General features: G+C 38.9%; 1 protein-coding gene across 9 annotated transcripts in view; it reads right to left on the bottom strand.

The window, feature by feature from the left end:
- The window catches only part of SPIN1 (spindlin 1), a 48,528-nt gene extending 21,318 nt beyond the window's left edge, over positions 1–27,210 (bottom strand). For 3 of the 9 annotated variants that reach the window (XM_087957956.1, XM_026674230.2, XM_026674188.2), the window contains exons 1-2: positions 27,017–27,210; positions 20,954–21,013 (exon numbers count right to left, since the gene is read on the bottom strand). The gene's annotated coding sequence lies outside the window, so the exon portion shown is untranslated. Of the gene's footprint in view, positions 1–4,125; positions 4,171–4,691; positions 4,815–20,953; positions 21,014–26,045; positions 26,315–27,016 lie in introns of those variants that run through there. The other 6 variants (XM_087957953.1, XM_087957952.1, XM_087957954.1 and 3 more) reach the window with 6 other exon arrangements.
- Between the last annotated feature and the right edge of the window lie 459 nt (positions 27,211–27,669).

The raw sequence follows: 27,669 nt of genomic DNA, 5'->3' as shown, positions 1-27,669 counted from the left end.
CAAGACCCTGAAGAGCTTTTTCTGCTGCAGGGCACACCCTTTGCAAAATCATCTCCCGAATGAAACTGGCCCTGATCTTGTTGGCTTTTCGAAGGAGCCTGATGACATCATGGGGATCCAGCGATGTGGGGGAAGAGCCTTGCCTAATGGCTGTATTTCTAGGAAAACAAATGGTGCTCTCTTAGATTGTGTTTTTCACGGTTTTTAATAGTTTTAAAATGATTTTACTGATTTCTCTGGTTATTTTTTAGTTATGTATGTAACTATTTTGGGGGGTGTTTAACCTTGTACGCTGCTCAAAGTCAAGGCAATGAGATGGGCATCTATCTGGAAGGAAGGAAGGAAGGAAGGAAGGAAGGAAGGAAGGAAGGAAGGAAGGAAGGGAGTCAGATGCGATTCCAACCCAGCCAAACTTAAAACAGGCTCCAGGCACTGAGACAGAACCTCAGTAGCCTCACTTGGCCAGCCTGGGGTTGCAAGACACAAGTACCATCAGCATACTGATGATGCAGAATTCCCATATAGGTGGATGATCTCCAACCTACAATGGTTTGATAGAAATACTGAAAAGGAGGGGAGAATCCCTGTGGTAACCAACAAAGGAGGGGCGAGGGACATGGAATATGGAAGAGAGCCATTAATATTTGAGGATATTTAGTGTTTTACAGTCATAGGAAGTACATAAAAACAGTATGCTTGACTCAAAACTATATATTTAATACATAGCATTTGGGCACCCTCTTGTGGCAACTTTTTACAGCTATGTCAGCTAATCTTTCCCAAAAGGATTCGGAATCTCCTAGCATTCCTTAGACAATGATCCTCCTACTATCTCATGGTCTCTGTGGCCTTACGGTTTTATGCTTGTCAGGGCATGTGGCTTCTGGCCTCTATGTGCGATTTTCATTTTTTTTACAGTACTATTAAACGTGGTCACATTTTATACATTTTAGACTTCTCATTTAATGTTTTGTGATATTTTAAATGCTATAATGTAATGTTATATGCTGCCTAAAGTGCATAACCTAGTATACTGTATGCAAATATGTAAAATAAATATAATCCACTTTCTTACATGATTCAAGATGTACACATAAGCTAACTTTGGAGTCAATACAGTAACTAGTTTTTTTTTCTTAGAGAATAGCAGTGTAGGTGAACAGAAGTAAGATTTAAGCTAAAATATCCCCCATGCATCCACTAATTTAATGCATTGGGCGAATATGTGGTTCGTTAAGTGCACATGAGGTATCTCAGGGTAGGGAAGGCCGGGGGGGGGGGGTTAGTGATGGAACAGGCCCCCAAGGCCTCCCCAGCCCACTAAGATACCTCATGCTTCCCCCTCCTTGCTGCACTGGACTCACTTTACAAAGATCTGTCTCCTTTCTGACAAATTTTCTTTCCCTTTGAGGGAGAGGAGAGTCGATAGAAGCTCCTGGGTGTGAAAAGTGTTTGTGGCGTCTGTCCCCTATTCCTCCCCCCACAATTCCTTTCCACCACTACTGGGATACTTTTCGCTCAGACTGAGACTGGAAGCTTCATCTACATGCAAATGGGGCTTTTGAAAATGGAGGGATTCACTCCATTTTTGAACATCCCATAGGTGCCTATGTGGCCTGTGGAAATGGAGGAATTACCTCCATTTTCAAAGGCCTCATAGGCACCTATGGGGCATTTCAAAATGGAGCAAATCCATTTTCAAAGGCGTCATAGGTGCCGAAGGAGCATTTCAAAATGGGCGAAAAGTGTCGGAAAAGAGTTGGGGGGGAAGGAGGAGGAGACAGGCACCACAAGCACTTTTCATGCTGAGAATGAGTTTCTAGGGTCCATGATCTTGCAAGAATTCAGGCACCCAGTCTCTGTAAAAGTGGATCAGTGCCTGAAGCCATGTGATATTACGGCATCCAGAAGCTTCCATCAACTGTCCTCTCCCTCAAAAGCAAAGAAACCACAGCTATATTTCCCTCCAGGACAGAGGTATCAAACTCAAGGCCTAGGGGCCAGATTCGGCCGACGGGGTGGTTAGATCTGGCCCCCAGGACCACTCTGGAAACAGAGAAGGCCTGGCTTGTAGTGCCTCTGCCAGCAAAAAGAGAGCTTGGGAGGGCTGTGGGTGGCCCTCCCGAGCTCTGTTTTCGCTGACAAAGCACTCAGGCCACCACAGCCTCCCTTGACACAAGTGTTATCAAGCTGGCCACACCCACCCAGGCCACGTCCACCCTGATCCCCCATGGTCAAACACAACCCTGATGTGGCCCTCAATAAAATCGAGTTTTTCACCCCTGCTCTAAGAGCTGTGGCTACTATACAGTAGTATATGTGAATATGAATTAACATTTTGAGGCCATATATTAGTGAATATGCTATCTATAGGAACTGCTATACTATTAAAATGCTTGTGCCTGTCTGTAAACTTCAGTTAGGCAAAATTACAAGTTACAAGGCAACAATTATTGAACCAAGGTAACATAAATGGGCTAACAAACAGAATGCTGGAACTCGTGATTCCTATGGAAATGAAATTTGACTATACTTCCCAGAAACCATAGGTTGTCTAGCACAAGGGAAGATCGGTGGGGCATATCCCTGTTCTCTTTCTTGCTTCCCTGTGGGCCCTGCACCTGGCAGGTAGCAAGGCTTGACAGGCTAGCAGCAAGCATTTGCTTTGGAACCAAGGCTGAAACTTGAAATCTAATGGTGGCAAGCAGGGAAGAATGAGGGAGTGACTTGGATGCTGCTTGTGAGATAAGGCTGGCAAGGGGTGTGTCAGTGATTGGCAAGTGAGCCCTCTTCCCCCCTAGAGGGAGGGAACCCTTGCAAGCATGTCAGGGAAGCAGGGGTGCAGTTTTCCTCATGACCCATTGCTTACTTTGTTCCACCTTCCCTCAGCAATGTGGCAAGCAATTCCACACATCAGCCAAGGAGGAGGAGGGGCAATTTCCAATGTTTCCTGCCAGCTACCCAGAAATAACATTAATGGGGAAGCCATAAGGAAGTTGGGATTTCCTCCCATTCCCACTTTTTTTTACCCACCTGTGATCATTTTAGTTTTATTTTTGTTTATGTATAGAAATATCTCTGAAATGCTAACTCAAAAGATTATGGGTTGTCTAATATGCAATAAAGCTCTTTTTTGTAATTATAAATTAGTGCATTTCCTAGGACTGAGAGATTTAGAAACATAAGTTTACTATCTGATCTATTAGGCCAGATGCTTCTAAGTTTCTCTGACTAGTAAACCTTTGGGTGCTGCTCCCCTTTCTTTGTCTGCATCTCTTTCCCTTAACCCCCAAGGACATCCACATATTCCACTACAAATATCTATAGTTTGGGGCTTTATGGACCAGTAATACTACAGCAATAAATGTAACATGGAAACAATTTCATATGACTAGAATGTATAATTTATATTGACTCTAAAATCTGCCTGACAACATAAATAGGTAACCAAACATTTTCAAATAAAGATCTAGTATGAAGATTGAATTTGCCTCAAAATGAATTTATTTCAAAATGCAATACTAATTTCATATTTCTTTTCATATGAAGATGGCATATAAAAGCAAATTATATGGTTATGACCATCTAACAGCAGCCTGTTTGTTTCTTCTTTGAAAATCTACTTGCCCATATAAGCCAACGTCTTTCATCAATAACGCTTTCAAGCATCATCGCAAGTCTTTTAAGTTTGCACAGCAAAATTTATCTGGATTTTTTAAAAGATAACACACAGGTTTCTTTCTACATATAATTCAAATCAAGCTATAATTTATTTCTGAAAATATACCATCTCTCTCAGACTATATATAAATTGCACAAGATATAGATAAGTCAACTATGTTGGACAGAAACACCCAGTCTCAATGCTGCATTTGACTAATATTTTCTCTTCATAATCTCCTTTTCTGCTAAATAGTACCCAAAGTAGCTAGTAATAATAAACAATATACAGTAGAATACAATTAAGAATAAAGCAAAATCAAACCAAACCAAACCAATCTAGGCAACCCTAATAAGCTAAAACTAATGACAACACATTTACAATTTAGGTTATGGAAAGAGACTTTCAAAATATGGCAAAGAACAAACGAGTAACTGGTGAAATTGCTCTAATAGTTTGCTTACCATGATCATGCAGCATTCTGAACCAGCAGAATCATATGAAGTCAACTAAAACAATCCGAACAAACAACTTAAAATATGCATCCAAGGTTTAAATTTACCATCACTCTTATGTACAGAAAAGCTTCTGTACCATCATTCATTACCATGTGAGCCACTGCAGTCCCAAGGTTAATTAATGTTTTGTCAGTCAGATTTTATTAAGGATCCTCTCTGATCACAGTTTTGATTGTATTTATTTGCTTGTTTTTATTTACAAGATTTATATGGCCACTCATCTCATACAATGACTCTGAGTGGCTCACAACAATCCATAAAATATACTTAAAAACAAAGGTCCCCCCTCCCCGAGGTGACAAACCACCTTCACAGCTCAACTCAAGTTTCTGAAACTGCTGCTAGAATTCTCATCTTTAAGCAAAAACTGTAGCTGTTATTACAATGTAGCAATTTGTAGCTGTTAATTATTTATGCACAAATAAAGCTATCCATGTTAATTACATTTATTGATGCATTGTATGCATACAGAATACTACAACAGATATGCAAACTGCACTAAATTAATGTACCTACTATACTACAAGACTTGGTGACTCTGTAACTGTATGAACTTCAATGTCATCATTGTCACTACTTCAGTCATCATTAAGTCACTACTTCAGAATTACTTCACAGCAGTGTTTCAATTAGATCTGAAATATAGTTAAACAAACAGTTAGTCCATTTGTAGTTAAAATATAGATTCCAGCATGAAGGAATTTATTTAAAAATAAATAATTCTGTTTTTATGAACAAATACTCTTTTCTACATGCTAAGAACATAAACTTTATTAATATTGCTTTGTCATACTTCATTAATTTGGCTTAGGATGGAGTCCACTGAACAGAGATTATAATGCAGGAAAATTGTTGTAGAACATGCAAAAGAAATATTCTCAACAATTATATGTACCAAGAGAACAGGGCATCTCCCTTACTAATATAATACACCAGAAATGCAATTTTTTAAAAAATACATGTAGTCCTTGACTTACAACCACTCATTTAGTGACAATTTGAAGTTAAAACAAAAATGGCTTATGACAATTTTTCACATTTACAACTATTGTAGCATTGCTGTGGTCACCTGATAAAAATTTCAACGCTTGGTAACTGGCATGTATTTATGATTGCGGTGTCTCAAGTTCATGTCACCTTTTGCAACCTTCTGACAAGCAAAGTCAATGGGGAAGTCAGATTCACTTAACAACTGTGTTACTAACTTAACTGCAGTGATTCACTTAACTGTGACAAGAAAGGTCATAAAATAGGGAGAACTCACTGTCTTGCATAGCAATGGAAATTTCGGGCTCAATTGTGGTCAAAATGCAAGATCTACATATATTTATAAGTAATAGTAAAAGCTTGCAACAAAGTATTAAAAGAAATTTCAAATGTGAGAGATGCAAGATGAGAAATGAGTACTTCAGAATAATATAAAGTTGCAGTGCTCATTTAATCTAACTCCTCCTAGCAAGACTTCAGGGCTCCAAAAAACAAAGGCAAATATAGTAAATGCAATAGAACAGTTTCAGAGAAACTAGTTTGCAACTGCATTTAAGACAGGAGATGAAATCTGTTAACTCCACCATAAAATGAGTATCGAGACACTTGGAACTAAGTATCAAGAGCTAGTCTATTCTTATGTGAGTATGTATACAACATTTTGAACTATCAGGGCCAACATTATCAATATGAAACTAATACGAAATATTGAAGTCCATAATGGTTACTGTTTGATGTTATTCAACATGTGCTGGCATTGAAGTTTGGAAGCTAGGATTCTATTAAAAATCTAGGTTTTCAGGGTATAAAGAGATTAATAAACTGAGATTCAATTCCAACTGAATCATTGGAAAAATATAACTTTTACAGATGTTCTATTATTCAGCAAAATGGGATTAAAATATAAGCAATGATAGGTTCTTTGTAGAACATTAATCTTGAAAAAATGTCGGGGGGGGTAGCTTCAATGCAATATCTTTTTTAAAATATTCCCTGAGACTATGAGATCACAGAAACGAAGAAAGCACACAGCCTCCAAATTGTCCAACAAGTGTAATTGATTGAACTATTACATAAAATGACCTTTCACTTGGAAATTAATGACTTTCAAGTTTGTTTAAAATGCAAACACAGAAAAACTGCAGAGTTCTCTTGCCTTTGGGATGTTTAATAAGCTTGCTAATATAAAATATACTTCATTAGCACAATTAAACTTTCAGAAAATCACTTGCTTTATCCTACTTCTACAACTTCTTTTTAAAGTCTGGAAGTATGCGCTTTATCATTGCAGAAAATACAACCATCTCTCTCATGCACATACACACTATAACAGCACTAATTCACATCCACTCATGCACTGAAAAAAGATAAAAACAAAATGAAATGAGATCAGAAAAGGAACAGTTTTTTGACAGGAAGAAAAGAAAATAGAAAAAAGGTATACAAAGTTGACTTAGAGACTAACAGAGTATATTACAAATCTATTGAGGTGTTCCAATATTTCAGCTTTATTCTCTCTTCACAAAGAAGACGGAGTCAAGCTATTGAGATATTGGAACACTGCTATCATGTCACCCTATATCCTTTTTATTACACTAGACATACCCAAATCCAGCAACTATTTATTTTTTTTTAGCCTTCAGTCCTCTAATAATCTTTGTTGCTCTTCTCTGCACTCTTTCTAGAGTCTCAACATCTTTTCACATTGTGGTGTCCAAAACTGGATGCAGTATTCCAAGTGTGGTCTTACTGAGACATTATAAAGTGGTATTAAAACTTCACGATCTTGATTCATCCCTCTGTTAATGCAGCCTAGAACTGTGTGGGCTTTTTTGGCAGTTGAAACATACTGCTGGCTCATATTTAAGTGACTGTCCACTAGGACTCCAAAATCTCTTTCAAGTTCCTATTGAACAAGGTACCACCTCCTATTATCTCTGCATTTGGTTTTTCTTGCCTAAATGTAGAACTTTTCATAATTGAATTTCATTTTGTTAGAATAGCACCCAGTGTTCAAGTCGGTCAAGGTCCTTCTGTATCTTAAGCCTATCTTCTGGAGCGTTGGCTATTCTTGCCAGCTTGGTGTCACTTGCACATTTGATGAGTTCCCCACCTATTCCCTCACCAAATCATTGATGAAGATGTTGAAGAGTACTGGGCCTAAAACAGAGCCTTTGGGGACCCCAATGCATTCTTCTCTCCATGTAGATGTAGTTCCATTGAAAAGTACACATTGAGTGTGGTTGTTCAGCCATATGAATCCATCTGGTGGTGATGCTGTCTAACCCACTTTTTATCTTATCAAGTCGTAGGTTGTGGTCTACTTTATCAAATGCCTTATTGAAGTCCAAATAAACTATATCCACAGCATTTCTCTGGTCCACTAATTTTGTCACTTTGTCAAAGAATGCAATAAGATTTGTCTGGCATGATATTTTTGACAAAGCCACGTTGACTTTTGGTTGTGTTTGCCTTCATTGAAACTAGGCATCACAGATGTTTTCTCTCTGTTTGTTGTTACTCTTTGTAAGATTTATTTTCTTGAATTCATGCAGCCTATGTAACCAAATGTATCTTTGGAATTAATTTGTATTTATTAATATTCTCAATTCTCAATTATTAATATTCACAATTGATTTCCAATCTATTTATAAACTTTATTTTAAAAAAGAGATTATTTCTAATGCCTAATTCTCACTATATAATCCATACTATCTAATGTATTCCTATCTATTCATTAAGATCTACAAAAGAGACCTTTTACTGCATCCCAGAAGTGGCCGCGATACTGCTAAGGATCTATTATCTATGAATTATATTATATCTAGCAAAGCAGAATTTAAGCAAATACACTGCTCAAAAAAATAAAAAAATAAAAAAATAAAACTTAAACAACACAATGTAACTCCAAGTCAATCACACTTCTCTGAAATCAAACTGTCCACTTAGGTAGCAACACTGATTGACAATCAATTTCACATGCTGTTGTGCAAATGGAATAGACAACAGGTGGAAAGCATAGGCAGTTAGCAAGACATCCCCAATAAAGGAGTGGTTCTGCAGGTGGTGACCACAGACTACTTCTCAGTTCCTATGCTTTCTGGCTAATGGTTTGGTCACTTTCGAATGCTGGCGGTGCTTTCACTCTAGTGGTAGCATGAGATGGAGTCTACAACCCATGCAAGTATCTCAGGTAGTGCAGCTCATCCAGGATGGCACATCAATGCGAGCTGTGGCAAGGAGGTTTGCTGTGTCTGTCAGCGTAGTGTCCAGAGCATGGAGGCGCTACCAGGAGACAGGCCAGTACATCAGGAGACGCGGAGGAGGCTGTAGAAGGGCAACAACCCAGCATCAGGACCACTACCTCCGCCTTTGTGCAAGGAGGGACAGGAGGAGCACTGCCAGAGCCCTGCAAAATGACCTCCAGTGGGCCACAAATGTGCATGTGGCTGCTCAAACGGTCAGAAACAGACTCCGTGAGGGTGGTATGAGGGCCCAACGTCCACAGGTGGGGGTTGTGCTGACAGCCCAACACCGTGAAGGACGTTTGGCATTTGCCAGAGAACGCCAAGATTGTCAAATTCATCACTGGCACCCTGTGCTCTTCACAGATGAAAGCAGGTTCCCACTGAGCACATGTGACAGACATGACAAGGTCTGGAGACGCTGTGGAGAACATTCTGCTGCCTGCAACATCCTCCAGCATGAACGGTTTGGCAGTGGGTCAGTAATGGTGTGGGGTGGCATTTCTTTAGGGGGTCGCACAGCCCTCCATGTGCTCGCCAGAGGTAGCCTGACTGCCATTAGGTACTGAGATGAGATCCTCAGACCCCTTGTGAGACCATATGCTGGTGCAGTTGGCCCTGGGTTTCTCCTAATGCACGACAGTGCTAGACCTCATGTGGCTGGAGTGTGTCAGCAGTTCCTGCAAGACGAAGGCATTGATGCTATGGACTGGCCCGCCCGTTACCCAGACCTGAATCCAACTGAGCACATCTGGGACATCATGTCTCCTCCAACCACCAACACCACGTTACACCACAGACTGTCCAGGAGTTAAGGGATGCTTTAGTCCAGGTGTGGGAGGAGATCCCTCAGGAGACCATCTGCCACCTCATCAGGAGCATGCCCAGGCGTTGTAGGGAGGTCATACAGACATGTGGAGGCCACACACACTACTGAGCCTCATTTTGACTTGTTTTAAGGACATTACATCAAAGTTGGATCAGCCTGTAGTGTTTTTTTCCACTTTAATTTTGAGTGTAACTCCTAATCCATGGGTTGCTAAATTTGATTTCCATTGATAATTTTTGTGTGATTTTGTTGTCAGCACATTCAACTATGTAATGAACAAAGTATTTAATAAGAATATTTCATTCATTCAGATCTAGGATGTCTTATTTTTGTGTTCCCTTTATTTTTTTTGAGCAGTTGATATAAAGCTGATTTTTAGGATCAGCAGGGGAAATAGGGATTTATTGTATCACCTATTTTGTTCAATTTGTATGCTGAAGTGATCATTTAGAAGTTAGATCTGGAACTGCCTAATGTTGGAATGAAGATTTTGGGAAGAACAATAAATGAGGTACAAAAATCATATAATACCATTGGTTGAAAATAATGGAAAATGTGATCTGGAAAATCAAGGATGAAAGAGAAAAAATAGGATTGAGTCTTAACTTTGGGGAAAAAAAGATAATGACAATAGCTGCAGACATATTTAAAATGAACAAGGAAGAAATTGAATTGGTTAGAGAAGTTATCTTCTTTAAATCAAAAACTGTTCTACTCCTGAAATCAAATGCAGGATAACCTTAGGCCACACTGCAATGGTTAATATGAATAAGATCTGGAAAAGCATATATATATATAAAAGTGAAATACCACTCATGCATTATCACAAAATCTCCAGAACCATAAAGCCTACATACTTGAAATTTGGCACATATGTTCCTCTTGGCTTCTAGGTGCTTACTAAGAAAGGATTTTTCAAAATAACCATCAGAGCATTAGTATTTCATGTATTATTATTAACATGCTCTGACGCTAAGGAATTCAACTCCCTCTCCCCACCTGAAATCTGTTCCAAATGCAAAACACAAGCAGAGGAGTTTCAGTTTCAGTTTTACTTTCACAGCAGTAATCAGCTTTAGTACAGAACAGTTGAGCTAAGCCACGGCCAGGCTCCCTGCTGTCTCCTTGCTCACATAGCAAATACCGTTTCAGTTTCCAAACAGCCCTCAACTCTCACACACTGACAGAGACGCCTGCCAGATGAATACTGATGGATGCTGGTAGGCAGACACAGAATTTATTTTCCTTCCCAAAAACTAACTTGATCACATAGTTTCATAGCAAAGAATTGGTGTCCAGCTAGTATTGATATAAATACAAAAAGCAGAGTGGTTAAAGCAATAATCTTTCCTATAATGATATATGGTTGTGAGAGTTAGACACCAAGAATGGCTGATCGAAGAATTGACACTTTGAACTATGGTGATGGCATAAATTATTGCATATACAATGGACAGCCAAAGCAATCAAAGAGAAGTGCTGAATTATATAAAACCAGTCAATTCACTAGAAGCCAAAATCACAAGACTACTTTGGCCATGTTGTAGGAAACTGCCAATGATACGGCACACTGATCTTGGCTGAAGACACTGACCTTTCTCTGTTCTATCACTGACCTTTCTATGTTCTATTAAAAGTAAAAAGATTTTTCCCCTCAGATTCTGATCTGTGCTATTTTAAAGATTTTTCCTCAAGAAACTAACACGCAGTCAACTGTATGCAGGCATGATATTCCCCTCTGAAAAAAAAATCGGGGCTGGCCAAGAGAGGCCCCGTGCCGCGTGCCAAGAAATCACACACACAACACCAACGCTACACACCCTTCCTTTCCAGCCAGTCAGGTGTGGATCAGCTCCAGAGCTGGACAGCCGCTTCCCTGGTGGCGGGGCCGAGGCCGCCGCCCGGGAAGTGCCCGCTGCTTTCCCTTACCAGGGCCGGGCGGTGGCGTGTTGCCCTGCGCCACGTGGCCCCCACCTGGCAGTGCGCTTCTCGGCATGAGGCAGCCGGGTTGCTCAAGGAGCCTGGCTGGCCAGGCGAGGGGAAGGCAGCGAGGGCCCTGCCAGGCTGGGGTGGACAACCCGCTCGGCAAGGGGTTGGGGAAGCCTGAGAGCGGAGGACCAAGCGCGCTGGGAGGCAGATATTCGTCCGAGGCCATCAGACGGAGAGACGGCTGGTCTCCGGCTGCCCAGCTCCCTTTTCCTGCCGCTCAGCGGCCTCTGCTCGCACCACCTGGGCTCCGTCAGGTGTCCGGCTGGGGCTGTCAGGAGTTGCTACCGCCGGCGTGGCTCCGCGCGGCTCCAGTCCTGCGTTGCCTCGGGAAGGGAAAGGCAAAACCGGGAGCCGCTGCGCCTGAGCCTCCAGTGCCGCTGCTGCCGTTGCAAAGCGCCGCCGCGGCTCTTCCTTTTTGCCTTTCCCTTCCCGAGGCAACGCAGAACTGGAGCCGCACGGAGCCACGCCGGCGGTAGCAACTCCTGACTCAGGGGGCCTCCGAGGGGAGGGGAAGGAGGAGAAGAAGGGTGGGAAGGGTGGGGGGAGCGATTCCCCCAAAAATCGGAATTCCGATTTTAATTGGAAGAATATCATGTCTGTATATGCCACACATAACATACCTGCATGCTTAGAAGCTTACTTACATTAGCCAATTACAGCATTGTTACTATGCTGCTATCCCTGGGATAAACCAATCATTGGGCTTGTATGTATAAGTAAATTTCTGTATTTAGAATATATAATAAACACGGTTGAGAAGAGGAATTCTTCTTGGCTCGGAATACACTTGACTCAGAGATCATGTACGGGTCTTTGATTGCAACACCATGTTATGCATGCCAATTTATTGGAGAAATCAATGATGCTAGGAATGGCTAGTGGAACAAGAAAAGAAAAAAGGGCAAAGACAATGGCTTGGTAAAATCAAAACTGATACAAAAACGAACATCCAACAACTGAAAGCTGTGCTTGTACAGGGTAACATGTAGAGAGCACTTGCCTATTAACTCTCCAAGAGCTAGACATGACCAAATGGTTACAAAAATAAACAAATATTACCACAAGGGGTTTCTAAATTGAGTTGTTAGAACCACAATGGTTTCGTTTTACATAAGCTTTGCTAAAGAAAAGGGGTGATTTTGAAGCACAAAAAACCATGAGTATATATGGAAAGAAAAAAAAAAAACCCAAAAAACCTAATTCAACTCTCATTGATTCATATGTTGAAGGAAAGAGACCGGTGTACCTTTTGGAAAATATTTGGAAAATATTGGAAGATATTTGGAAAACATTTTAGATAATATTAAGTTAGATTGCTATTCAGATAACAAAACTGGAGCACTCATCTATCAGGGAAAATCCCTTCATTTCACATATTAAATTTAATTTCATATATGGGATGCACATACTTAACATATTGTTAACTACCGTATATTTCATAGTTTGATAACTTTGCCAGACATATGTATTAGTTCAGGACTGAAACATCATAGAAATAAACTTAATGAACCTTTAGGCAAATTAGAGGTCAGTTATTTCAAAGACAAAACACCTGAGAATATTGATATACATGAACACTCTTCCCGTTCTCGTCCTTCCCCCCCCCCCCCCCCCCCTTTGGCTTCTTCCTGTCTATTAAGATTTCACCTTTTTTTTAGTTTCACATCATTTTTTTTTCCCCGGGAATTTGGATGAACCACATAACCAGACTTAAAGACATCAGATAGGAAATTACAATAGGCTTAAGTAAAATAAGATAGTAACATTTACCATGATAGCTGTCTGTTATTTTAGTTCAAGGCAATGCTGCACTCATCAAAAGAAAAACTTGAGTCAGTATCTTGTGCAGTAGATAGGTAGTCCATGACTTATGACTGGTCATTTAGCAACCACTTAAAATTACAATGGACTCCATAAAAGCTAATGATCTACATTCAAAGTTCTGACAGTTGTGTCTCCCCCTACCCCCAATAAATGACTGCATTTTGGGCACTTGGTAGCCAGCCTGCATTTACAGCCATTTCCATGTCCCACTGTCATGGAAGTGCAATTTACATTTTCGGAGGATTCAATTTGGGCCTCATTTGATATTATACAACTTTCTTCCCTGTTCTCAGTCCTTTGCTGTTGGCTTTCTTCTGTCTAGTTAAGATTTCATCCTTTAGTTTTTGGTAGTTTTATCTACATCCATTTTTTGTTTCTCTTGGGATATATTTGGTTCTATAAAAGTAATATAAAGTTATATTTCTATAAAAAACTATTTTTGTTCGCCCTTATATTTGGCTTCCCAAAGACTTGTTGATTAAGATACATGTAACATAATTCTTCCATAGTTGTCTGTGATGAAGATATTCTCATCCTTGTGCTGTCTTTAACATAGCATCCTTTCCAACTCATGTCTAGCTATGTTAGATTTTTAGTTTTAGAAATATCATGCTATCCATGCTGGATTACCTTTTATACAATTAAGATAATTTTAATCTCTTACCTAGTCTTTTTTGCACGTCATTATTTCTAATGTCAAAACAGAATATATGCGTACCTCTGTGTTACCTGTGGTGGCAGTTAATCGAATGGAAAACAGAATCTCCCAGTATTCTTTTTCAGAAACAGGTTCTTCTCACCAGAAAGAGGAACCATTTTTCTTGTGCATGTATCATGGTAATCATAACTATTATTTTTTTAATTGACATGGCCACTGCATGTATGCGTACTAACAAAGTGGGGAGGGGTTCACTCAGAAACACCCTTATCAATACATATTCTATGGTTGTACACTTTTGGAAAAATATATTTTAAATGAGTTATTGCCTAAGCATCCCTTTCAGACTGATACCTTGATTAAAGAGATTAAATTCAACCAGTTTCATGAACTGGTTTTGTGAGCTTGCCACAGGAATGCCTAATTTAGCAATGTCAATTTTAATTTTATAAACTGAGTTTTATAATGTTTAGAACAAGATTATCATCTTAGGCTGTTGGTTTGAGCTCCGAACTTGGCAATTTTGTTGCAAATGTTTCATCACCATTGGAGAAGACATCATCAGTGCGTTTTGAATTGTGCTTGTCTGTCAGAACTGTCTGAACAAACAATAGACTAATTTGCATCTCATAAAAGGGTATTTAAAAACTTGTGTTCTAAGAACAATAATAGATATATTGGAATATTATGAAAAGCATCCATGAAGCCAATGGCTTTGGTCTTCCTGGATGCACAAAAGGCCTTTGACAATTTAAATTGGGACTTTATGAAAAAGCAGATTAATTTGATGGATTTTGGAGATAATTTCGTAAAAATGTTGAATGCAATCTATGCCACACAAAAGGCCAATGTATTATTAAATGGAGAAATTACCAAATCATTAGAGATAAGGAAGGGGGTCAGACAGGGATGTCCGCTTTCACCTCTGCTTTTTATAACTATTTTGGAAACTTTGCTGGATACAATTAGATTAAATAAGGAAATTAAAGGAATTAAAATTAAAAACCAAGAATATAAATTACAAGCCTTCGCAGATGATATGGTTTTTGTCATGGAAGACCCAATAGGCTCAGGACCAGTTCTACTAAATGAAATAGACAAATTCGGTAAATTAGCAGGATTAAAAATTAATAAGGAAAACACCAAAATGTTAGTTTAAAACATAACAAATAGTAAACAAAAAAAATTGGAAGAAAAGATGGGATTACAAATTGTAAATAAAATTAAATATTTAGGAATCTGGTTAAGAGCTAGAACATTAAATCTGCGAGAGGATAATTATACTAAATTACTGAAACAGATTGAAAAGGACTTGGAAAATTGGAATAAGGTGCAAATTTCATTATTAGGTAGAATAGCAACAATCAAAACGAATGTTCTACCTAAAATATTATATTTATTTCAAACAATTCCAATATTGCTGGACAAAAAATTCTTTAAAGATTTAGATAAAATTGTAATGAAATTTATCTGGGCAAAGAAGAAAACAAGGATTAAAAAAAAATTATTTACAAGACAATAAAAGCAGGGGTGGATTTGGACTACCTGTCTGGGAGACATATTATAGAGCAGTGGCATTAGTGTGGATAAAAGATTGGATTGACTTAAGGATTTTACAATTGGAGGAACATGATTTACAGCTAGGCTGGCATTCATTTTTATGGAACCTGAATAGTAAAAACAATTTATATTTTACCAGACATGTATTCTGAAAGTCTTTAATTAAAATTTGGCCTGAAATAAGAATCATTGCACTAAAATCCTGAGGTGGTTCTCAACGATGGAGGCAATGTTCCATTTAAACACGATGGACATCAGTAAAAAACTTAAATACTACCAAATATTAGATAGCAAGGGAAGAATAAAATGAAACAGGAACTAGAATTACAAGAGATAGCTATTGATAACTGGTCATATTTTCAAATAAAATTGAGATACAACAAAGACGTAAAAGAATATGGAATTGAGGTAAAAGATACATATTTGGATAAAATACTTCTAAATCCTGAGAAAAGCTCAATTTCCAAATTATATAATTATCTATTAGAATATGAAATGGCCTAGAAAATTGTGAAAGTCCCATGTTGGCTTGGGAAAAAAACTTTGGTTATAGCATTGATCTGGATGACTGGGAAGAAATCTGGCAGAAAAATTTGACACTAACCAAATCAGTAGTGCAGAAGGAGAATTTATACAAAATGGTGTACAGATGGCATCTGGCGCCCTCCAGATTGGCCAAAATATTTCCAACAGCCAATCCTTGCTGTTGGAAATGTAAAGGGAAATTTGGTACATACTTTCATTCATGGTGAACTTGTCCTGAGATAAAGAAATATTGGCTAAAAATAAAAACGTGGATAGAAGAAATTATAGAGAGTGGGCTGGAGTGGAAACCGGAACTATTTTGTTGGGAATGATTAAAGGGGACTACCCCGCTAAAGTAAAACATCTGACCGTCCATTTATTAACTGCGGCACCTATCTTACTAGCACAATATTGGAAAAACCCAAATGCACCATCAATACAGGTTGTGATTCAGAAAACATATGAATGTGCCCAACTGGAGAGTCTTACGCTTAAAATTAACGGGAAGGAGGATACAGATTATTACCGGATATGGGATAAATGGCATAAGTGGGTAGACAATAAAAGGGGAAACATATAAATGAACCTAAGATACAAATTATATCCAGCGATTCATAATATATTAAGTACAATTAAAGGTTTTAAATCTTTTCTTTGTTACTATTATTAGTATTAGCTATTTATAATATTTTTGTGTTTATTTGTTAAAAAACATGAATTAGTAATAGAAGAGTGGTTATAATCCAATGTGAAAATAAATGGAGTATATTGTGAATTATTTAGTACTTAGCATGTGATAAGGTGTGAATATGTGCCTAGTACTAGCCAATAATGATTTTTAGGACTCACCAAATTCGACAACAAATGTAAAAAACTATGTGTCATTATTGTTTCTGTATTTTTGAAATTGTACATTTTTAAATTTGTAAATAAAATTGTTTTTAAAACTTTAAAAAATAAATAAAAACTTGTATTCTGACAGACAAGCACAATTTAAAGCGCACTGACGATGTCTCCTCAAATGGTGAGGGAACATTTGCAAATTGCCAAGCTCAAAGCTCAAACCAACAACCTAACTAGCAACCCGAACTATTAATATTCAAACACATTTCAAGATTATCATTTATTTATTAAATTTATATGCTGCTCATCTCAGTTTGCTATCACGTCTTGAGAATATCAAAACTGAACAAATGCCTGTAACATTTACACTTAGTTCCTAATTTGGGAGTTTGGGGTAAAGGCCAAAAATGAGAAATGAATAATGAATAATAAAGGAAGATTGGATCAAATATAATTGTGTTAATGTTGTTACAGTTGAAAACAAACTGGTTTTGTATGGTCTGCCCAAAAGGCAGAATACCAAATTATTTTACAAATTTCCCAACAGGCTTCGCAGATGAATAGAACTCACATGTATGAATCACATATAGATCATTATGTAGAATCTTCATTGCTGCTTAGCCTCCCTTAGGAAACCAAGCAGAATTTTGGTGCTAAGCATGAAGCAGGTAGAAACCACAGTTCTTACTAGAGAACTATTTAAACGCTACTGCTGGCAAATATCACCATCACCCAGCTTTTATCTAGGAGAGAGATATTACTCTTTGTGTACTGAACTAACTGCATACTTCATTCACTCACTCATGCATGTAAGCTATGCATTAATTCAATAACATACATGCATGTGACCAGCAGGTCTATTAAAGCCAGGTAAGTGTCAAGTCTCTTTGCTCATATAGAAAGCTTAAGAGTAATTTCAAACTTTCAGGCTCAAGAGAATTATTGGACAAGAATTCTGTTCCCTGTTGTGGAGAAAGTTTATTTCAGTGAGCCAGTTAAGTCCTCTGGAACAATACATTTGATTTTACTCTCCCATCTGTTACTGTTTTCTTTTACACCCATCAATAGCAATCAAGCATCCTCAATTCTCACTGCATTAATTCTGAGATTCCCATTCTCTTAAACTTCCTCCTTCCCTAAAGGAAAATGCATAATGCAGTAATGATTTTGCCTTACAATATTGGAATTAGAAAAAGATGATTTATTGATTTTCTCAAGCTCCTAAAATTTCATGCAGAAAATTTTGAAAATCTAAAACAATATTTGTTAAATTTGTGTGCTCCTTTTTATTTGAGTTCAAGGCTGTGTGTATTTCCCCCCCCCCCCTATTTTTCCCCACAACTTCCCTGTGAGATAGATTGGGCTGAGTCGAAGTACCTGGTGCCAGGTAATGCATTGAACTTCTGTGGTTGATGATCTTCTAAGTGCAAGTCTAGCAACTTCACCATTGTATCACACTGGCAAAGGGTTTTTTTTGTTAATAATTTTATTGAGATTTTAAATAATGTAGTAAAAATGAATACAAACTAAACTAGAAGAAACAAAAGGAACAATTAAAATTCAAAAGATACAGAAAATAACAAAGAGGAAAAAAACTATAGAAGAAAAAATTATAGACAGTCCTTGGGTTAAGAACAAGTACCACTTCTAAGTGTGCCTTTAAATTGAATTTGTATGTAAAGTTGGAACTCATGAACAGACTATCTATTACTAAAAATGGCAGATAGAATTCTCTCTTTTCATGAATTGCTGAAAACGGACTGTATATTAAAATCACACTGCTTCAGCAGCTCATGAAAACACTTCACACTTTCAGCAGTTCATCAGCTCAAGGAAGAACATGTTGTTTTTAATAACAGACAGCCTATTCGTAAGTACAAGTTATCAGTAAGTTGGACATTCTTAACCCAGGGACCTCCTGTAAAAGAAAAATGCAAAAAGAAACATGAATAAAGAACTGGCTTTTAACCTTCATCAACACTAAACATAAGCTAATATACAGTACTTTTAACACTTTTAAAATTACAAAAAAAAAATACTCCTTTTTCTCTACATAGCCTTTTATCTATATGTAATCCAGAAATCATCATCTTTTCTATCCTAGTTCAGCAAAAAGCCCATTAGCAGTTACAAGAAATATCAAATATTTTATTTTTGGTCAAGTAGACTATCTATCTTTATATTCTTTCTTTTTGTTCTGCACAACTTAAGACCTTTAAATCATTCTTACAGCATCCCAGGTTTTGATCTTTCACTACTCTTTAGCATTTAAAAGATTTTGAAACTTTCATCAGACTACTTTCTAAATTCCCTAAAAAGCCATCATCCAGGATTTCTTGTTGCAGCTATTCTATCTCCAAATCTTTTGAGTTTATATTTTCCTACTTTGGTAATTATTGTCTTCCATGCCTTCAGACTCTGTAATATCTATGTCAGGTAATTTTTGTTTTAAAAATGTTCTCATCATCTTTATTAAAATCTACATCCATTCTGAGACATTAATTATTAATAGTTCAGACTGTGTATCTAAAAACTTTTTTAGGATAAGAAAAAAGTTATAGCTGGCTTACTATTTTAACCTTTTTCTGCCTGGTTCTTGAGTTTCTTCTACTGTCCATTTGCAACTTTCATCAAGTCTCAGTCCCTAATATGGTTTTATTTCCATTTTAGTAATTTCCCACAAGTATATTATTTAATTCTATATTCGCTTTTCAAATCTTAAAGCAAAGACAACCAATAATCCAAATACGTGTCCAATATATGTTATTCTTAAATCAAAATCCTTTATTTGTGAAAAAACATTATTTTAAATTATCTCTATTTAAAAATTATAAATCCAAAGAAGGTAAAATTCAACAGGTATCAAATTAAACTTCCATTTTGAAGTTCTGTAATAAAATGTTTAAATTGAGCACTTCTAAATGTTATTAAAAAGTATCTAGTTTAATTTATTTATTTATTTATTTGATTTGCCAATTGTTTACAAGATAATAAGTATAAGTGTATACATAGTTGTGAATACATGAAATGGGTACATATAAGAAAAATAAAAGAATAAGAAACAATAGGACAGGGACGGTAGGCACGTTGGTGCGCTTATGCACGCCCCTTACAGACCTCTTAGGAAAGGGGTGAGGTCAATAGTAGACAGTCTAAGGTTAAAGTTTTTGGGGTTTGGGGAAGAAACTACAGAGTCGGGTAGAGTATTCCAGACATTGACCACTCTATTGCTGAAGTCGTATTTCCTGCAATCAAGTTTGGTGCGGTTAACTTTGAGTTTGTATCTATTGTGTGCTCTTGTGTTGTTATGGTTGAAGCTGAAGTATTTATTGACAGGTAGGACATTGCAATGTATGATTTTATATACCATGCTTAGATCAGACCGAAGACGGCGTAATTCAAGGTTTTCTAGTTCTAGAATTTCAAGTCTGGTGGCATAAGGTATTCTACAACGAGTAGAGGAGTGGAGAACTCTTCTTGTGAAATATTTCTGGACTTTCTCAATTGTGCTAATATCAGATATGTAATGTGGGTTCCAGACTGATGAACTGTATTCGAGTATTGGTCTAGCAAATGTTTTGTATGCTCTGGTTAGTAGTGTGATATTACCAGAGAAAAAGCTACGTAGGATTAGGTTAATGTCCTTATGAAAGGCTTTGCTGCTGCTGCTGCTGCTGCTGCAAACAAAGATGAGGTCTCCCCTTGGAACCTTGTGCTCAAATCTACCACTGTTTTAGGGTCTCCTCACTAGGAGCTGCCATGCAGAGTATTCATGGCGATCTCCAAATCTCTTGAGAGATTTGAAAGACAAATCTGCCAGTCTTTTGTTCTTTACAGTGGTCATCATTTCTCTCATCTGCAGAGATGCCTACAGTCAACCATGACTCACATTGGAGGCACAGATTGGCAATGTTGTTAGAGAAAGAGTTTGGCACAATGAGATTTTTTATCTTACTTTCTACTAAGAGGAATATTTCCTAAGCAGAATTCACTTTAAGGAGATACCTATTAGCACTGTTCATGTACTTTGAGTAAGAGAGTCAAACTTTGATTTATAAATCTGAATTTATAGGATGATACCAGGTATTAGGGGTATCACTTAAATCTTATACTATGGTTGTTAAACCAAAGTTCCAGAATTTCATATTATCTTGGTCTCTTCCATAGACCTCTTGATCTCTCCCTTTATACTGGCTTTCCGTGTGCATCCAGTCAAAGCAGAACCACCACAGAGCATCGCACTTAAGTTAGAATGTAATAATGTCCCATATTTTAAAGCTTAGTTAAGAAAATTATGAATAGTATTTTACTTACTTAAAAAACACATTGACCTCCATTAGATGGACAGCCTGGGATTTGCTTCCCTTTTTTGACCTATAAGTGAAAATATGTATAGTTTAATCCCAATCCTATTATATATGAATGACTTTGGATCAATGAACACATCTCATTAAATATGTCAACCTGATGCTCCTTTTTATCTAATGTTTAGAATATATTAGGTGAGAAATTATCTTGGTCTAAATGTTAGTTTACATGACAACTTACATGAAGGAAATAGTCACATTCCTTGTTAATGTTACTCATCCCTCTACTTTTTCAGGGCCTTTCAAACTTTCCAATAATATTGCTTCATATGACAAAAATGATTGAATGAGTGTGCAACAACTACTTTTTGAGGTTTATTCTATAAAATGAAATTACAAGTAGTTTTTGCCAGGAGCACTCACAAAATATGATACATTCCCAAGGTCAATTGAAATCCTCACTTTGAAAAATATTGTACAAATCCAGAAATTTTTTTTATAGAATTGCATTACTTCCTCAGGTTATCTAGGTGCTATATCATGGTTAAAAAAATAGTATTTAGCACGCTCTTTCAGAAAAGTAGCATTGAGATCTCTTTCCCTGTCTTATAAGTTACTGCAGCCCTGAAAGTATACTAGTGTGCTCCAGGAAAACCATTTTTGAAAAACCACTTTTGGATGATCAAGTTATATGTTTAATCTGATCTCATTCCAGTTTGCAAGCCAATCAAGCTTGCAAGAACAGGTAGCCAAACCATGTCCATCTCTTTTTCTTTTCAAAGTCTAAAAAGCAATGGCACTTAAGACTTATATACCACTTTACAGCCCTCTCTAAGTAGTTTACAGAGTCTGCATATTGCCCCCAACAATTTGGGTCCTCATTTTACCCACCTCGGAAGGATGGAAGGCTGAGTCAACCTTGAACCTGGTTAGATTTGAACTGCCAAATTGCAGGCAGCCAGCAGTCAGAAGTAGCCTGCAGTACTGCACTCTAACCACTGTACCACCATGGTTAAAAACATCTTAAAATGTATGTATGTATGTATGTAAACTTTTAGGTAGCAAATTGCTGCCTATATATATAAGAATTCACTGTTTAGACAGTGCAAGAAAATAGTTTTGGGGATCAGACTTCCAGCAGTGTGCCAAGCACAGGTACTGTTTGCATTACTAAATCAACAGGTGGTATATAGTATACTTGCTACAAGGCATGCACATAAACATTACAACATATTGTCACCCTCTAAAAGGGATGGATGATTCAAAATAAAAATCAAAACCATTCTATTATTTCCTTTCTTCTCCCATCATTATTTTTAAACTAAACAATTTTGATATTGTAGAAGGACAACTTTTTCAACTACTTTTCAACAGCTCAAGTACTTGACCTAGCTAGGTAAAACACTTTTTAGATTTTACCATCCTTCTTTCAAAGAGCAACTTAGCATAATAAAGGGATCTAAATATGCATGGAATGGGAAGGGGGCCTCTGGGGTTGTTAGAAAGAAACAAAAACAAAAAAAATCATCATTTTATTGTTTTCTAGAAAAAAGAAATCTGATAATCCTATATTAATAAAGAGGCAATTCCCCTTGGAATCTAACTCTTCCCTTCTGTACAAACAGTTTGTTGATTGGTATTATCCCTTTTAAGGTAGTTCAGACAGCAAACCAAAGCTCTATCAACACTACATTTACTATAAGGTTACAGTAACAAAATATTGCAAATCTGAAAGCATTGCCCCAATCCCGTCTCTACTTTCCAGAAAACTAAGGAAAGTCATTAGTTTGTCCACTTTCTCCATCATCATCCCTCCTTTGCCTAGCTTGTAGCTATTCAGTCTATTGCCCATGGTTATTCTCACAGTTCCATTACACCCGATTTCAGAGGTTTAGTGCTCTACACAAGGATCTAGAAACTGTCTTGTGTTCTCTTTGTAAAAAGCCTTAATGTCCTTATCTTTTGGTATCTCTGATTATACCCTATCCCCATCACCTAACTGAGGGAAAATAACACCCAAGAGGTGAGCTTATAGAGGATGACTGAGATACTTTTATGGGAGCCATGAAATCTGACAATTGCAATGTTGTTAGCAACTTATCAGGATGACTGAGAACAAAAGGAACACACTGTAATATATTTCAACTCAAGGCTTTGTTTAACATTATTTAAAGCTAGTTTTGTCTAGCATGTGAAAAAGGATAAGTGTGAAAATAAGGTAGCATGAAATTATGACCAAAGTAATAAGCACAGTTAAAAACACTGCCTGAAGCACCATGAATAAAGCATTAAACTAATCTCAAGAGTCTTAAAAGGAGCACTCTTCTGTTCAAGGAGAAGAGACTAAATTGTTTACTGTTTACAATATGTTGTATATAAATTATATAAATATGAAATATCCCAGAGCTGGTTTCCTATCATTCATAGGAAACAAAAATCTTTGCCATGCCATTGCTTCTTACTTATTTGGATAATTCTGAGGCCTAGTAAAAACAATAAGGTGGCTCATGATTGTATGGAACAATCTCAATAAATACTGTTACTATCTGAACATAGCAATGTGAAAGGTTGTGGCTTTATGGTGATTGATATCTTTTGGTTCCCTTAAAACATAGGAATTTTGGTAAGTAAATGTGTCTGTTCCCTCAATATGCCTTTCAATAAAAGGGCTGCTCCTAGTATTATGCCACTCCTGGCTCTGTCCTCTAAGCCCCATTAGCTTCAAGTGAGGAAGTAATAGATTGATAGATATATAGTTCTGCTCATTTTAGGGTATAGTCAGAGAGTAGAACAGGAGTATTCCATTGTAGAGGTTTAAACTTGCTTTAGGGATTATATTAAATACTGTAAATCTTGGAAATTATTTCATTAATTCAAGTTATTAAATAATATAATTAATAGAAACAGGGCAATGAAGTTATTGGGCTTACTTATTAAAGTAAAATGGTGACTTGGTAAAGGGAATTTATGCAATGATACCTAAAAGGTAGCTTTAACAGAACCTGTAGGAACAAACAATTTAAAACTGCTCTTCCAACCAGCCCAACATGTACTCTTAATAGTTAAATGCAAATTCCTTCATATTCATGTTAACCTTTGTTTGCATTATTTGGATAAATGCAACTTCTACACAGCACCTCAGAATTGCTAGACAAGAATATAGCCAATAACAAAATTTACAAAAGGCAATAATGCAAGCTCCTATTTAGTCAGAATAGTTACTGAGCAAATACTTTAGCTTGGTTCTCAATTTAGCCCAACTGTTGAAGAAAGAGCACCCACCTACCTAAGCTTTATAATTTTAAATCTATTCTGCTGTCTCCCTTAACTCATAAATAGCAAATATTTATATAAACAAGCCGTAAGTCATAGTTTCTTAAAAGATACAATCTTTACAGAAACATCAAGCTGTCCATTACAGAATAATCCTTAAATCAAATTACAAATTGTAAATCATGTTGTATCACTACAGCCATGTTAGATGAAATTCTGTTTTTCATCTGCAGATTCACAATATGTTCACAGTGAGAGTCTATTTTACAGACCTCGTTCTAATGTTATTCACTCTATAATTTTAGAAGATATGAGGATTTTTATTAAAAGGAAATATGATAAACAATCCAAAAAAATATGAGAGCACAATATAGTTGTGATCCTCACAATTAATTGATGGCTCTATCAAAAATATTGAAAATGGGGAGAAAAGGCCTTATGAAATATGTTATAACATCACTTAACATCATAAAATGATATGAATACACACTACTTAAGCTCCTGGTTAAAAAAATGTATCACTTAAGTAACAGAATTAATCCAAAAGCTTAAATTCCTAAAACAGTTTAAAAGTCCTACAAATTTATTTTTCAATTTTGAATTTATCGATCGCTACAAAAAATAGAGTAAGTTTCCTAATGGTTATAGTCTTTTTATTAAAAAATATTCACCTTATAAATCATTTATGCAAAATTGAATAAAGGCATAAAATTTATCCTATTACAGTAAAGATTGAGAAAGATCCATACAAACAACAGCAAAATAGTTTTTATCAGTCACAATTTCCCACGGGAAGAACAAAATGAATCCCTGCAGTCATCCTTTAAAACTAAACAGTGATTATACTCAAGGTCTTTTCATTATCCTCCTCCCCCTCAAAAAAAGTTGGCTAAGTACAGAGGGGGGGGGAGAAGAGGGATAGACAGAAGATTTTTTTAAAATGTTTGGCTCAAAACTGTTCTATTAAGTTTTATGGAAGCCAGAAGGGGGTGCTGTTATCTGCCCAAGGTTTGACTAGAGGTAAGGGGCAAAACAGTTTTGATAAAAAGTTTGTAACACAGTATGTAACACAGAATGAAGATACTTTGTTACTGGCTCCTATTTCAGGCCAGAGCCACAAGGGTTGAAAATTATTTTCGAAGTAACTACTGTAGTGGCAGTTCAAAGTTTTGTTTTTCACAAGGGCTTAGCTAGGAGATCAACACCTACATTAATTAGGAGGGGAATGAAAAAACAAAACACTGCATAGCTTGTTTTAACAAAATGCTTTATGCGTGTTGCCTTTTATAGGATACGGTAATGAGGCCTATCCCTTCCACCTGCAAGAAATGGAATAGCTCTGAGCATTTTTGCTAACATAACACCCATTTAACCATCACTAATATTTTGGTGCATTGGCCTCCCTTCCCCCATAAACACATTCCAGATACACACATTCCAGCCCAGCTTCTCGGCAGAGGTCGCCCCCCTCCCCCTCAGGCCTCTCTTGGGCTTCCAGTTCATCATACTTTCACACCAACCCAAAGGGGGGAAAAGCTTCAGTGGAAAAATCCTTCTTCCTGATAAGCAACCAGACAAAAATATACTGGGGGGGGAGGGGAGGAGAGAGAGAAGACCACCTTTCCTTTCCCTCTTTGACAGAGCGGGAGGGGAAATAAAAGAGAAGATAAAGGCAAAGAATACAAAGACTAAGATGCATACACGGAAAAGAAAGGAATTTTTTGGTGGGGGGGGGAGGAGGGAGGGGAGCCGCGTCAGCCATGTTTTGCTTGTGTGTGTGTGTGCATAAGCATGTATGTGCCTGTCCATCCCCAGTATTTACAAACCTGCAGCTGCGGCAGCTCATGGAGTCTGTGAAGGAAAAAGAAGGGAGGGGAAGAAAGGAGGGGGAGGAGAGGAAGAGCCAGCAGGAAGGAAGGGAGAAAGGCAGAAAGAAAAGAGCGAAGGGAGGAGAGACGGGCAAAGCCAGCAAGCAGACAAAGGAACTCGGCAAAGCCTGACAAGACACACTCACTCACTCACACACACAACCGTAGCGTGAGGAAATGTGGAAATGTCTGCTTGCTTCCTGACACGGCGATTCAGCTCCCTTCCTCGGGGAATGGAAAAGGGGAGGGGAGGGGGGGGGAAAGCAAGCCCACTTTCCCGGGCACTACACCAACAGTTCTCCTCCCGCCCCCACCGCCGGCCCGAGGCAGCCTTCCCCATCTGCCCCCCCACCCCACCCCCGCGGACAAGGAGGAGACAATTCCCACGGCTCTTCGGGGTTGGGGAAGGGCAGAAGCGGGGAATCGGGGCGCCCCTCGAGGGGCCCCCGCCTGGCACACAATAGCGCGGAGGAACCAGAACGCCGAGGCGACGGGCGGGCGGGCGGGAGGTGGGGGCGGGGGAGGGAAATGGGGAGACCGAAGCAGCGCTGGCGCCTCCCCCAGAGGAGGAGCAATTAGAGCCGCCGCGCGAGGGGAGGGGGGGCGGAAGGGTTGCTCCGCTCCCCGCCAAGGCCGCTGAGGGCTCCCCTCTGGCTCAGCTCCCGCTTTCTTCGGAGGGGAAAACAGTTTCCGGGAGGGGGGGGGACCGAGGGAGAAGCGGAGGGGAGGAGGAGGAGCGGCGGCTCAGGCCCGCCGCGAATGAATAATAAATTAACTCCAGCCCCAGGAGAGGGGAGGGTAAGGGAGCGGCGCCTCCCCCACAGCGACTCCCTCCGGTTGTGGCCGGTACTGACTGGCCGAGCCAAGGGCGGCGCGGCAACTCCCGCCTCCCCCCTCCCTTCTCCTCCGCGCTCGCCTTCTCTCCTCACCTGCTGCCGGAGCCTCGTCCTTGGCGGCTTCCTCCGCCGCCTCCGCCTTCGCCCGGGCAGGCGTGAGGTGCCCGGCGGGGGGGTGGCGTAGGCGGTGGGGCCAGAGCTGCAGAAGCTTCGCCACCCCCGTTCGCCCGTCCAGGCCGCTCAGCTCCTCGGCGGCGGCTGCTGCGGCGGCTCCCCTTGTCTCGCTTGGCCCCCTCCTTCGCCGCCGCTGTTTAGCCCTCCTCTCTCTTGCCACATTGGGAGCCTCCCCTCTGCCTGCGCTCGAGCCGCTGCCAGTAGAGAGGCCTCCGCACCTTCCTGCCAAATAATGAGCCGCTCCAAACACGCGGCCCCGCCCTCCTCCGTTTTTTGCGGCGCGCAGGCGCACTGCCTCCCTTGAACTGCGACAGGAGAAAAGCGCCCGGAGCTCGCTCACCTCCCTCCTACTCCTTGATCCGGGAAGCTCAATGCTCGGCCGGCTGTGGCGGGGAAAGCTTGCCGGGCTTGGATAGCATCCGCGGCGCTGGGCCTAGGCTGGGGTGCCCTTGTGTGAGGCGGGTCCTCTGGCATTTCTCCCCCTCCCCCGGAGCGATCCACGCAGCTAACTTAGTGTTGGCGTCCCTTCTTCTAGGTCTTATTTCAGGCAGCGAAGAAAAAGAAAATCCGTG

The sequence above is a fragment of the Notechis scutatus genome, chromosome 2, assembly GCF_049901735.1.
Source record: "Notechis scutatus isolate UNSWTSFEM ecotype Mainland chromosome 2, rNotScu1.2, whole genome shotgun sequence".
In the NCBI taxonomy this organism is placed as follows: domain Eukaryota; kingdom Metazoa; phylum Chordata; class Lepidosauria; order Squamata; family Elapidae; genus Notechis; species Notechis scutatus.
Note: the sequence above shows the minus strand (reverse complement) of the source record. Positions and strands in the feature narration are given on the sequence as shown.